The 14,205-nt window shown below is 42.0% G+C and overlaps 1 pseudogene across 1 annotated transcript in view; it reads left to right on the plus strand.

Moving 5' to 3' along the window:
* LOC144951933 (cytochrome P450 2C20 pseudogene) overlaps positions 1 to 14,205 on the plus strand; it is a 42,472-nt pseudogene that overhangs the window by 20,785 nt on the left and 7,482 nt on the right. Inside the window, exon 2 of the transcript XR_013640550.1 lies at positions 12,191 to 12,285. The product of XR_013640550.1 is annotated as a cytochrome P450 2C20 pseudogene, transcript variant X1 (transcript). The remainder of the gene's footprint in view (positions 1 to 12,190; positions 12,286 to 14,205) is intronic.

Genomic DNA, 14,205 nt, shown 5'->3' on the forward strand with positions numbered 1-14,205 from the left:
CTCTCACTACTTCCGTTCCTCTACTCTATGGCTCCTTCACGCTGTTGGCAGACAGCGTGAGAGGGAGAGAGAGACTGCCGCGGCCCGCCACGTGGCAGGCTCCGGACCACGGCACCAGCGTGGCTTCCACCTTCGTTCCTCCACACTCTGACCACGTGCTGTCCTTCTCCGCCCCTTTTAATCCCTGGCCCACGTGATGCCCCGCAGCCAATCCTCAGCCACATCCCTGGAACTTTCAGGGCCACGCCCCTAACTCGACTCCCCATTGGTTGCGGGCTGAAGCAAGCAGAGTCAATCATCATCCTCCAGGTGTAGCCTTCACATTACCTCAGGGCCACGCTCCTAACTCGACTCCCCATTGGTTGCGGGCTGAAGCAAGCAGAGCCAATCATCATCCTCCAGGTGTAGCCTTCACATTACATCAGGGCCACGCCCCTGGCTCGGCTCCCCATTGGTTGTGGGCTGAGGCTGGCAGAGCCAATCATCATCCTCCAGGTGTAGCCTTCACATTACATCAGGGCCACGCCCCTGGCTCGGCTCCCCATTGGTTGTGGGCTGAGGCTGGCAGAGCCAATCATCATCTTCCAGGTGTAACCTATTTATCATCCAGGTGTAACTTCACATTACAAATGTATTAATTTAAATGGTTCCAAATAAAAGGTTTAAAAGTAGAGCAATTTCGACTTAAAACTTTCGTGAATGCAGGAATTAATATTATTGGTTCTTTCGGTAAAGTCACGTAGATAGAAAATAAAATAAAAAAATAATACAATTAAAGAAAAAATTACGTGATTTCCCACCTGATGATGATTGCTTGTGTTGTGATCGAAACGTCGTGATTTATTTTATACCTACGTGACTTTACCGAAAGAACCAAAGAGTATGGATTCCTGCAGTCATGAAAGCTTCAAATCTAGAATATTATTTTCAAAATGTTTTTTTTATCTACGTGACTTTACCGAAAGAACCAAGAATATAATAGAGCAATTTCAACATTATAGCTGCTTCTTAGTCTGACGCTCCACTGTCATAAAAAATAATTGGACAGGCACTCTACATTGTAGCAGACAGAAGACAAGGCGAAAATATAGGCACGAAGCTAGAAACTGCATTTTACAATGTGGTGAAATGCAGTTTCGAAACACTCAATTTTGGAGAAGCATTTGCTAAACTAAACCATTTTATTTTCCAGGTAAATCCCACAGAGCTATTATCTCTTTTTCAGAGGCGACATGGTCAAACATGGATAACTTATAGAAATTGCTTATGTGTGGGAATTTTCGAAGCCAAATAATCTAGACACAGCATTGGTGCATCATTTATAAATGCTTGGGCACCCCAGGTGCAGTCATGCACATGGAGGAGATGTAAATCGGCAGATCGAAGAGGTGATGGTGCCTACAGGTGTATCAGCTATTGAATGTAAAGTGGTCCGAGGCCATTGAAGGCCTTGGATGTTATCAGCAGAACTTTAAATTGGACCCGAAATGTTAGGAGGATGTTACATTGTGCCTTGCTGCACCTCCGTCGGTAGCGTGGGGAGAATGTTTCCCCCAAATTGACCTAGGGGAGACCCAGGACTGGATCCGATATTTGTCATGGATGTTGGTTGTGGCCAGGAATAAAAAATGGTTAGTTGGGTTCATAGTGCACTGCCACGTCAAAATAACGCTACACTGGCGGCCACGGAAGTGATGCAATCAAAGTGTACATGGATATGCATAATGGTGGGCTGGTCTGGGCTTTTGCCATGTAGATTGAAAGTGGGCTTGACTCAGGGTCAGATTTTGGAGAATTTGTGTTAAGAAGGGGAGAGAATACAGGATATCATTGGTCTTGAATTTTCGGGCAGTCTGGTTACAGCCTGAATTATATAACGGAAGTCAAAATTAAACATTCATATATTCTAAAACAATGTAGGTCGTCTACCTTCATTATGAGTTGTCTCTAAATTGCCTGAATCATTTCAGAGAATTTAATTCGTTTAGAGCGCAAACTACATTTGCTACAGCATACTTTATACATTCCTACTATGTCGGATGTAAAGTTGACTAATAGTGTAAGAACATCATCTACTTCTAATGGTAAACTGTCAAGTTCACATATTTACCAACCAACCTTCATTGTTATTTGAAAATGTTACAATATATTGGTCTGTACATGGCTGCAAAGGTTGTTACGTTGTTTTTAAATTGGCAAATCTACTCAAATATGGTTATAACATGCATTGCGCAGCGTGCAGAGCCACCTCTGTTTCATTAGCACTAGTATTGGCCACACCACTGCAGTAGCCAGCATGTTGTTTTTGAATGAGTCATCTCGAAAGCGTTAAAAGGTCCAATGACTATTCATACCTGAAGCACAGCAAAGCAAAAAAACAAGACAATAAAAACGTGACGAACAATTAGAAAGTCTAGTAGTAGTAGGTTTTTACCCTTTAAACTGGTACAGAAACTGACACCTTTATACAAGGCATCATGTTTGCAATAACCATAACACAAGCAGTCAAAATGCAAACAAAAATAAACAACTCTGATGATGATAATGATATGCACTGTCCTTGAAGTTGATTGGTCCACACCCGAGACAGCCTTTCTTAGAGCCTAGTCTCTATTGGTGTTGGACCAGATGACGCCAAAAGGCGTACAACACAAAGACAGCGCACTATCAGAGTATTGAGAGCTCGGGGTAGGCATTTACACTATGATACCTCCTTTACCAGTGGCAAAATATAGTAGTAGGTTTTTACCCTTTAAACTGGTACAGAAACTGACACCTTTATACAAGGCATCATGTTTGCAATAACCATAACACAAGCAGTCAAAATGCAAACAAAAATAAACAACTCTGATGATGATAATAATATGCACTCTCCTTGAAGTTGAATGGTCCACACCCGAGACAGCTTTTCTTAGAGCCTAGTCTCCATTGGTGTTGGACCAGATGATGCATTTTGACTGCTTGTGTTGTGGTTATTGCATATATGATACCTTGTATAAAGGTGTCAGTTTCTGTACCAGTTTAAAGGGTAAAAACCTACTACTATATTTTGCCACTGGTAAAGGAGGTCTCATAGTGTAAATTAGAAAGTCGTTGGATTATCCAATCGACCTCATGAGTTCGGGGAGAATTGTGGCACAGTGGTTAATGCACTGCACTGTGAACGTGACGACCGGCCTTTGATTGTGAACTATTACTCATATCAGTGGGGCAAGTGATATCTGAACCGGTCCCAGACCGAAGATGAATCCCTGCAGTCACGAAAGCTTTAAATCGAAATTTAACCGCCTCTACGGGGAGGGTTTCCACATAACTTTGAGATCCTTCAACAAGCTCCGGGATAAGAAGGCTCAGCTAATCGAGTCTCTCACCTTTCTGAAGAGATGCCGCGACTCTAAGGTAATACCAAACGCATTTACACTAACATCTGCTGCTGTAACTTCTTCTAATGCGAAACGAATTCTGTCTAGAACTAGCTTAGCTCTTATCTCAGAGAAAATCAGACTTACGCGCACCGAACTAGATCAGTTAGACAAGACACTCTACAAATCACACTTATCTTTGAGTGCAACAATGTCCACATCGGATTGGGAACACGTGGAAAAAATGACTGCCTCTTCAGCTGCCGCTATGTCGACTAAATGTAAGGACAACTTGATTTCCAAATTCAACCGCCTCTCAAACAAGAAACCGGACCCACACATTGAAAAGCTAGATGTTAACAAAGTCGTAATTAATCGCAGTAACAGTCCTATTTCTGAAGGTTTGAAATCCGTTTTAGCTAAAGGACTAAACTTTGCAGTCACACCTAGACACATACCAGTTAATGATATAATTGCTCGAGTAGATGTAGCTCTCAAGGGCTTGAGTCACATCGCTGCAGACGTAGCAAGATCTGAAATCTCTGTAACCCTCAAAAACGCTAAGATGCCAGCTAGCAACATCAGCAAAGATGAGCGTTTTGAATTAGCTCAATTAAAAAAGAGGGATGACATTGTCATCCTCTCAGCCGACAAAGGCAATGCCACTGTCATCATGGACAAAATAGAATACAACAACAAAATTCAAGAACTACTCAACGATGGCAGCTATACAAAAATAAAAAGAGACCCCACCAACAGCCTCGTCTCCAAAACCAACAACATCATTTCTGCTTCAACCGCATTAATTGATCAGACCAAACAGTTCTCGTTGAAACCTTCTGCAGCCAGGCCACCAAGATTGTACGGCTTGCCAAAGATACATAAAGAAGATACACCTCTTCGTCCCATTGTCTCTACTATCAACTCCCCCACTTACAAACTGGCTCGTTTTTTGTCCGAAATCCTACGGCCTTTCACTGGAAAAACCACCTCTGCAGTACTAAACTCTACTGACCTGGTATCGACAATCAAGGGGATTGCCCTGTCCCCAGACGACCTGCTTGTCAGTTTTGATGTGGTTTCCTTGTTCACCAAGGTGCCTGTGCCTGACACCATCGCAATCATTGAAGACTTGGTTCATCAAGGACTAAATGCTGGGGTACCCCCCCTGGTGAGACACTGCTTAACCAATACATACTTCACCTGGAATGGAACCTTCTACAAGCAAATTGAGGGCACCCCAATGGGCTCCCCCCTATCTCCGGTTGTAGCCAACATCTTCATGGAGAAATTTGAGACGGACGCCATCCAGACTGCCACTCTACGCCCGACCTTATGGAAGAGATACGTAGACGACACTTTTGTCATCTGGCCACATGGCCGGCCTGCTCTAGACCAATTTCTCGACCACATCAATTCCATACACCCAGCCATCAGATTCACCATGGAAGTCGAAAATGATGGCAAGCTACCCTTTTTGGATGTCCTAATCAAAAGGAGACCTGATGGTTCAATGAGCCACTCTGTCTACAGGAAAGCCACCCACACGGATGCTTATCTAAAACCGGATTCCCACCACCATCCATCCCAGAAGAATTCCCTCATCAAGACTCTATATCATAGAGCCCAATGCATCTCCGACCATGAACACATTTCCAGTGAACTCAAACACGTACGCCAAGCTCTTAAAGCTAATGGTTACTCCGACTACACAATCCGCAAAGCCATCACTCCAACCATCAAGAAAGATCCTGTTGAGGAGCCTTTCAAGACCATCACCTTACCCTACATTGCTGGGGTCACAAAAAAGATCTCCAAAATCCTGATTAAACACAAGATCCAGGTCCGATTCAACACAATACATAAAATCCGTGATCTGGTACCGTCTGTAAAAGATGTGATTCCAGACATACAGTACCCTGGCGTCTACAAACTAAGTTGCCTCTGTGGTAGCAGTTACATTGGGGAAACCAAACGACACGTCTCAGACCGCATTCGTGAACATAAAGCTGATCTAAAACACGGTAGGACAAACACCTCAGCCGTGGCAGACCACTGTTATAACTCAGTGGGCTCACATGACATTGACTTCTCCAAGACGGAGGTTCTCTGCAAGCCATCTGGCTATCATGAGAGATTCGTTCATGAGGCGATCCACATATACAAACACAGAGACAATTTTAACCGAGAAGATGGATTCAGGCTTAGCAATCATTGGAAGGACGTAATAAACCATTTCGATACACATTAGGGTGAGTTGAATAATACATAGTGTTATATTAAAATGTATAAAGTATAGGGTGGTTTACAGCAATAAAGTATATAATTTAATGTTGGGTTTATCTATGGCAGTATATAGTACTGTATATGCTAAGAGAATAAAGTTTAGATGGAAGTATATTATATACTTCTTACGACGTAGAATTGTAATTTATTATTTGTTGTTAGTAACTCAGCTTATTGTAGAGTATAGTAAGTATCAGTTTATATTTTAGTTTTTTATGTAGTTTTCACTTTGGTTTTCTACGTGGTTGTTTGGCAAATGCAGCTACATATCACTAACATTCCTTTCCTTTATTAACGCTGTTCCTTGCGCCCCCCCGTGGTGCTGTTGATCCTGCATAATGCATGGGCATAATGGGACTTTGAAACCCCTCCGCCCACCTCCTATGCATTGCCCATTGGTATGCTAAATTCCTCTTCATATGCACATTCTTTTGTTAAGGCGCTCCTCCTCGCTACACCTATATAAGCTCCTAGCTTGATAATGTTCTCATTCTTCGCCTGAGGACGGCTGCTTGCGTTGTGGCCGAAACGTCGTGAGAATTGTTTTATTATGTTTTATTTTTATTATTTTATTACTTCCCTTCTACGTGATTTTACCGAAAGAACCAAGAAGATGAATCCCTGCAGTCACGAAAGCTTTAAATCGAAATTTAACCGCCTCTACGGGGAGGGTTTCCACATAACTTTGAGATCCTTCAACAAGCTCCGGGATAAGAAGGCTCAGCTAATCGAGTCTCTCACCTTTCTGAAGAGATGCCGCGACTCTAAGGTAATACCAAACGCATTTACACTAACATCTGCTGCTGTAACTTCTTCTAATGCGAAACGAATTCTGTCTAGAACTAGCTTAGCTCTTATCTCAGAGAAAATCAGACTTACGCGCACCGAACTAGATCAGTTAGACAAGACACTCTACAAATCACACTTATCTTTGAGTGCAACAATGTCCACATCGGATTGGGAACACGTGGAAAAAATGACTGCCTCTTCAGCTGCCGCTATGTCGACTAAATGTAAGGACAACTTGATTTCCAAATTCAACCGCCTCTCAAACAAGAAACCGGACCCACACATTGAAAAGCTAGATGTTAACAAAGTCGTAATTAATCGCAGTAACAGTCCTATTTCTGAAGGTTTGAAATCCGTTTTAGCTAAAGGACTAAACTTTGCAGTCACACCTAGACACATACCAGTTAATGATATAATTGCTCGAGTAGATGTAGCTCTCAAGGGCTTGAGTCACATCGCTGCAGACGTAGCAAGATCTGAAATCTCTGTAACCCTCAAAAACGCTAAGATGCCAGCTAGCAACATCAGCAAAGATGAGCGTTTTGAATTAGCTCAATTAAAAAAGAGGGATGACATTGTCATCCTCTCAGCCGACAAAGGCAATGCCACTGTCATCATGGACAAAATAGAATACAACAACAAAATTCAAGAACTACTCAACGATGGCAGCTATACAAAAATAAAAAGAGACCCCACCAACAGCCTCGTCTCCAAAACCAACAACATCATTTCTGCTTCAACCGCATTAATTGATCAGACCAAACAGTTCTCGTTGAAACCTTCTGCAGCCAGGCCACCAAGATTGTACGGCTTGCCAAAGATACATAAAGAAGATACACCTCTTCGTCCCATTGTCTCTACTATCAACTCCCCCACTTACAAACTGGCTCGTTTTTTGTCCGAAATCCTACGGCCTTTCACTGGAAAAACCACCTCTGCAGTACTAAACTCTACTGACCTGGTATCGACAATCAAGGGGATTGCCCTGTCCCCAGACGACCTGCTTGTCAGTTTTGATGTGGTTTCCTTGTTCACCAAGGTGCCTGTGCCTGACACCATCGCAATCATTGAAGACTTGGTTCATCAAGGACTAAATGCTGGGGTACCCCCCCTGGTGAGACACTGCTTAACCAATACATACTTCACCTGGAATGGAACCTTCTACAAGCAAATTGAGGGCACCCCAATGGGCTCCCCCCTATCTCCGGTTGTAGCCAACATCTTCATGGAGAAATTTGAGACGGACGCCATCCAGACTGCCACTCTACGCCCGACCTTATGGAAGAGATACGTAGACGACACTTTTGTCATCTGGCCACATGGCCGGCCTGCTCTAGACCAATTTCTCGACCACATCAATTCCATACACCCAGCCATCAGATTCACCATGGAAGTCGAAAATGATGGCAAGCTACCCTTTTTGGATGTCCTAATCAAAAGGAGACCTGATGGTTCAATGAGCCACTCTGTCTACAGGAAAGCCACCCACACGGATGCTTATCTAAAACCGGATTCCCACCACCATCCATCCCAGAAGAATTCCCTCATCAAGACTCTATATCATAGAGCCCAATGCATCTCCGACCATGAACACATTTCCAGTGAACTCAAACACGTACGCCAAGCTCTTAAAGCTAATGGTTACTCCGACTACACAATCCGCAAAGCCATCACTCCAACCATCAAGAAAGATCCTGTTGAGGAGCCTTTCAAGACCATCACCTTACCCTACATTGCTGGGGTCACAAAAAAGATCTCCAAAATCCTGATTAAACACAAGATCCAGGTCCGATTCAACACAATACATAAAATCCGTGATCTGGTACCGTCTGTAAAAGATGTGATTCCAGACATACAGTACCCTGGCGTCTACAAACTAAGTTGCCTCTGTGGTAGCAGTTACATTGGGGAAACCAAACGACACGTCTCAGACCGCATTCGTGAACATAAAGCTGATCTAAAACACGGTAGGACAAACACCTCAGCCGTGGCAGACCACTGTTATAACTCAGTGGGCTCACATGACATTGACTTCTCCAAGACGGAGGTTCTCTGCAAGCCATCTGGCTATCATGAGAGATTCGTTCATGAGGCGATCCACATATACAAACACAGAGACAATTTTAACCGAGAAGATGGATTCAGGCTTAGCAATCATTGGAAGGACGTAATAAACCATTTCGATACACATTAGGGTGAGTTGAATAATACATAGTGTTATATTAAAATGTATAAAGTATAGGGTGGTTTACAGCAATAAAGTATATAATTTAATGTTGGGTTTATCTATGGCAGTATATAGTACTGTATATGCTAAGAGAATAAAGTTTAGATGGAAGTATATTATATACTTCTTACGACGTAGAATTGTAATTTATTATTTGTTGTTAGTAACTCAGCTTATTGTAGAGTATAGTAAGTATCAGTTTATATTTTAGTTTTTTATGTAGTTTTCACTTTGGTTTTCTACGTGGTTGTTTGGCAAATGCAGCTACATATCACTAACATTCCTTTCCTTTATTAACGCTGTTCCTTGCGCCCCCCCGTGGTGCTGTTGATCCTGCATAATGCATGGGCATAATGGGACTTTGAAACCCCTCCGCCCACCTCCTATGCATTGCCCATTGGTATGCTAAATTCCTCTTCATATGCACATTCTTTTGTTAAGGCGCTCCTCCTCGCTACACCTATATAAGCTCCTAGCTTGATAATGTTCTCATTCTTCGCCTGAGGACGGCTGCTTGCGTTGTGGCCGAAACGTCGTGAGAATTGTTTTATTATGTTTTATTTTTATTATTTTATTACTTCCCTTCTACGTGATTTTACCGAAAGAACCAAGAAGACGGTCCCAGACCCTTCCCTACATCAACAGTAATTGACTGAGTGGTGATTTATAGCTAACAGCAGTGCACTGAGATTACAGATTTTTTTTTTACGATGCGCCTTTGAACAGTCTAAAGTGCAAATATACAGTGGACTGGCCAAACGGTTGTCACTTTAATGAAATCCAGACACAGTACCTTGCAAGTTGGGCACCATATGCGTTGAAACTACTACATATGACAGAGGTAAGGGACATTGGCGAGGCGTGGAGGTACCAGTGGCTACCTTTTGCGAGTGCGAGCAGAACTTGTTTTTTACCATACGTTACCTCGTTGATCAGTGCAAGTTAGTGGAATTACCTACCTGATGGAAAATGGGTAATATTCTTATAGCGGGGCGAGTCTATCCATGACAATCACTGTTGTAGCCCCCACACAGTTGTAAATACTTTATCGACACCAGGGGAAAATTAGTCGAGTCAACCTCCAGCAAGGATATGAACACGCAACCTTCTGATTGTGAGCCGCACAATTAGACTTTTACTGAAATCTAGAATTAGACTTTTACCTGTTATAATAGTTCCGAGAGTATTGTAATTACTATAATACCAGCTTCTATATCAAATACAAAACTACAATAATGCATTAATAAAACGAATAACTGTTTAACACGTAGACTTTCGCAACCAATATCCATAAGAGGTTTTTGGTTAGATCACGTAAGTGTGTCGTTAAAACCCGCCACCACCCGACACAGCCAACTAGTAAGGGTTGTCACGTCAACAGAACATGCAAATTCGTCACAAGCTCAGCACACCGGTGTGTTGGAGAGCCACGCCACAACATTTACAATCTGAGTACGACGTTTCGCCAGTAATTACAACTAGCTTCATCAGGCGACATCCAAATTTGTGGAGGAGTTTAACTGTTTCGTTCCTTATATAGAGGCGTTGATGTGGTGACCACTCTTCTGTGCTCTTGCAAATGTGGGGGGGGGGGGGGGGATTAATGAGGCAACGCACATTATGCATCTACATTATGCGAGCCCTTTTAACTAGTCCTTCCTGTCTATTGTGTTAGGGATTACCAACGGTAATCACTATTGAAGTACACTGCCCTTTGTAGGCATGCATTTAAATAATTTATTATTTAATGATTCGCTTCCACGCAGCACTAAGGCGGTAGCTATCCGAAAGGTTAAAGATATTTTTATTTGATAATAGGTTTTTTCCTTTTTTTTCTGGCGACAAAACAGGTGTTAAGATTTTTAAACACCAAACTGTCTGCATTAACCACAATGCTTGTGGTCAGAATGCAAACAAAAAAAACTCTGATAATATATGTATTGTCCTTGAATTTGATTGGTCCACATCAGAGACAGCTTTCTTTCGAGCCTCGTCTCAAACGGTGTTAGACCAGAGGACGCCAAAAGGCATACTATTATCAGAGTATGTTTTTAAATCCTTTATATTAAGTTCGCATGCTTGCTTGCTTGCTTGCGTGCTTGCTTGCTTGCGTGCTTGCGTGCTTGCTTGCTTGCTTACGACCGTGCAAATCTTTCGGTCGTTTTTTAACCCACTTCCCGTGATCCAATCGAGCTGACATTTTCCACACAGACTCGTTGTGCCAGACAATTAATGTTCGTGAAAAAAAATTCCCAAAATTTTACCCTTTTTAGGCAAAACAAAATTATTTTACATATATTCAAATAGAACTCATTCATCGCTTTGGCTGAACGTCACAGTATAAGAGCCCAGAGCATAACCCCTCCAAAGGCCGTGGCGGAGTAGCGCAGTTGGTTGCGCCCTCGCTTCCTATGCCAAAGGTCGCGGGATCGATCCCCGCGTCCTCCACAGGCGAATATATTTTTAAATCCTTTATATTAAGTTCGCTGCCACGCATATAAAGAATTTATAGTGAAAAACTTTGTTTTTACGGGTTATACTTATTTTTGTATTCTGGCCACAAGCATTGTGGCTAATGCAGATATGATTCATCGTAAAAGGTTTCAGTTTGGTATTTTAACATCTTAACACCTGTTTTCTTGCCAGAAAAAAATTTGAAAAACCTATTATCATATTTTGATACTGGCAAAGGATATCCCATGATGTAGATTATTTTCATTTCTTTAAATTTCGATAGATTATCTCATTAGTCTTGGCCAGTAGTAGCTAGTTTTGCACAAAACTTCAACATTATAAAAATCAATTGAGTGTCCGTGTTGGCACGCGTATTCTGCTACTGCTGACAGTTGTATTTGGGATAATGTAATATGTATCTGATGTTCTTTCAGTCTCGTGCTAAACAATCGTCTTCTTTGCCCAACATGACATTTACCACACGTGCAGTTAATCCTGTACACGCCTTCTGTTGATAGCTTCGGTAATACATCTTTTGTAGCAGATATTAATTTCTGTATTTTATGTACTGTGCCAAATCTGCCTTGGATGTTTTCTTTTTCCAAATATCTGGCTAGTGTGTCAGTTACTCCCACAATGTACGGTATAATAATAGTTTTTCACCCTTTAAACTGGCAACAAAACGGACACCTTTATACAAGGGATCATGTTTGCATTAACCACAACACTTGCGGTCAAAATGCAAACAAAAAGACAACTCTGGTAATGAATGCACTGTCCTTGAAATTGATTGGTCCACACCCGAGACAGCTTTTCTTAGATCCTTGTCTCACTTGGTGTATAAAGGTGTCAGTATTGTTGCCAGTTAAACGGGTCAAAAACTATTACTATATCTTGCTACCGGCAAAAGAGGTCTCATGATGTACGGTATTTTGATCGTTTTAATTACTTGGGCAGTTTCAATGCTCTTGTTATTTGATTTGGTTTTGGTATTCAATGCCCTGTTGATTTGTGCATCATTGTAACCGTTCATTTGCAGCGCTTCTTTAACATGTTGAATTTCATTTCTCAGACTGTCACCATCTGACACGTTTTTAGCTCGAGGAATGAGCGTCTTGATAAGAGAAGATTTCTGTGCGGGGTGATGGTGTGACTGCATTCAGATAGGTATCAGTATGCGTTTTCTTTCCGTAAACAGGCTTTAAGTTATTGCTTTTGTTTCAAAATCTTCCATGTACAAATTCGATATCACAGGAGTCAAAGGAGAGCCCATTGCTGCTCCTTACTTTTGTTTATATGAGTCACCTTGCCACAAGAAGTGTTCTTTAGACAGTGTTCAGCTAGTCTTGGGATATATTTGGCTAAACCTTTGTTCGTTACCAGAGTGTCGAGTAATGTAATTGACTCGTTGACCGGAACCCTCCTGAACAGAGAGGTCACATCAAAACTTACGAGCATATCATTAGGGTTAAGCTTAATATCTTTAATTATATTAACGAGATGTTCAGAGTTTTTGATTAACGAAGAGGTCCTACCTATGTAGGGCTGTATTGGTTTTGTTACGTATTGTGCTAATTTGTATGTGGCAGAGCCTATTGTATTAACTATGGGTCTTATTGGTGCATCAGGTTTGTGAATCAAAACCACCAAGACTATGTAGGCTTCCAAAAATTTACGAACTTGATGTCACATTAAGACCCATAGTTAGTACAATAGGCTCTGCCACGTACAAATTATCACAACACGTAACAAAACAAATACAGCCCTACATCGGTAGGACCTCGTCGTAAACGTGAGTGTGCCCGTGCAGACGCTCGTGTTACGAACTAGGTAACCCAAGTTCGACCCAAGTTCGATTCCTTATCACGATCAATACCAGTGACGATTACCTAAATCGGTCCTGGGCCTTCCCTAGGTCGACTCAAGCTCAAATGAGTACCTGGTTTTGTGTGTAAATATCACTACTGGGAAGTCAAAAGGCGTGGTGCTGGAAATGCACTCCGTTTGCCGTGTCAGTCTTCATTGGTGCTACTCGCTAACAGCACTTGTCCCAACAGTCTGTTAAGGCTATACGGGCAGGAATCTTCATTGTTGTGTGTGTGTGTCCGTGCTCGCGCGTGCCACCGTGTGTGTGCACAATCTGGGGGTCTCATTACACCTTTTCCGACAAGCAAGCCAACATGAGGACTCAAATGGAAATAAGACTATTTTTTTCTTAATTTCATGTTACTTTACTTTATTCTAGAAGTTTTCGTGAATGCAAGGATCCATACTATTTGGTTTATTCGGTAAAGTCACATAGGTAAAAAATAAAATAAAATATATAAAAATAAGAGATAAAATAGAAAAAAATAAAAGTAAATTAAATCACGACGTTTCGATTGCAACACAAGCAATCATCACCAGGTGTGAAAATCACTGCTACAATTTTTTTTTACTAAAGTGGGAGAAATGCCGAGGCTAAGGAGTGTATATAAGTGTGGACGTCAGGGACTGGGACGTGAGACTGTGAAGCCATGTTACATAGGGGTAGTTACGTTTACGGCAATTATAGAACCCGTCCCGTAAGGGAAGTGTTAATAAAAGACTCGCCTCAACTCACGTGGTGTGTATGTCTTTATTGAAGCACTACACATGCAAATGCACAGTATTTCTTCTCATTGATGAGTTAAACACGTTCCTTCGGAGTGGACTGGTAGGAACTTGGTTGGACAGCACATTCCTGCGATCCGTGTCACGTGGCGCAAGCTGCGTGGGCGGTGCGTCACGTGGTGCTGAGCCCTCCCGAAGCACTCTATGAATTACAAATCGAGGGCGTGGCTATGCACGACAGACAAATAATCCCTGGTGGGCAGTGTGGAACTGTTGTTCCTACCTGTATAATTATTCCCTTTTTTGTTAAACCGTAACACAGTTTTATAACTGACTGTATGGACATTTAAATATTTAAATACAGTATATTGCATTCCGTGCGACTTATGGACAGGTCTCAGGAACAGAACCAGTTTGTTAGTTGGGGACTGCCCATATCTAATCAGAGACTGGCCTGTCAGTTTATTGTTTTAAGGCCCCATGTGATAAATGCAA

This window comes from Lampetra fluviatilis, chromosome 3 (assembly GCF_964198595.1).
Source record: "Lampetra fluviatilis chromosome 3, kcLamFluv1.1, whole genome shotgun sequence".
Taxonomy (NCBI): domain Eukaryota; kingdom Metazoa; phylum Chordata; class Hyperoartia; order Petromyzontiformes; family Petromyzontidae; genus Lampetra; species Lampetra fluviatilis.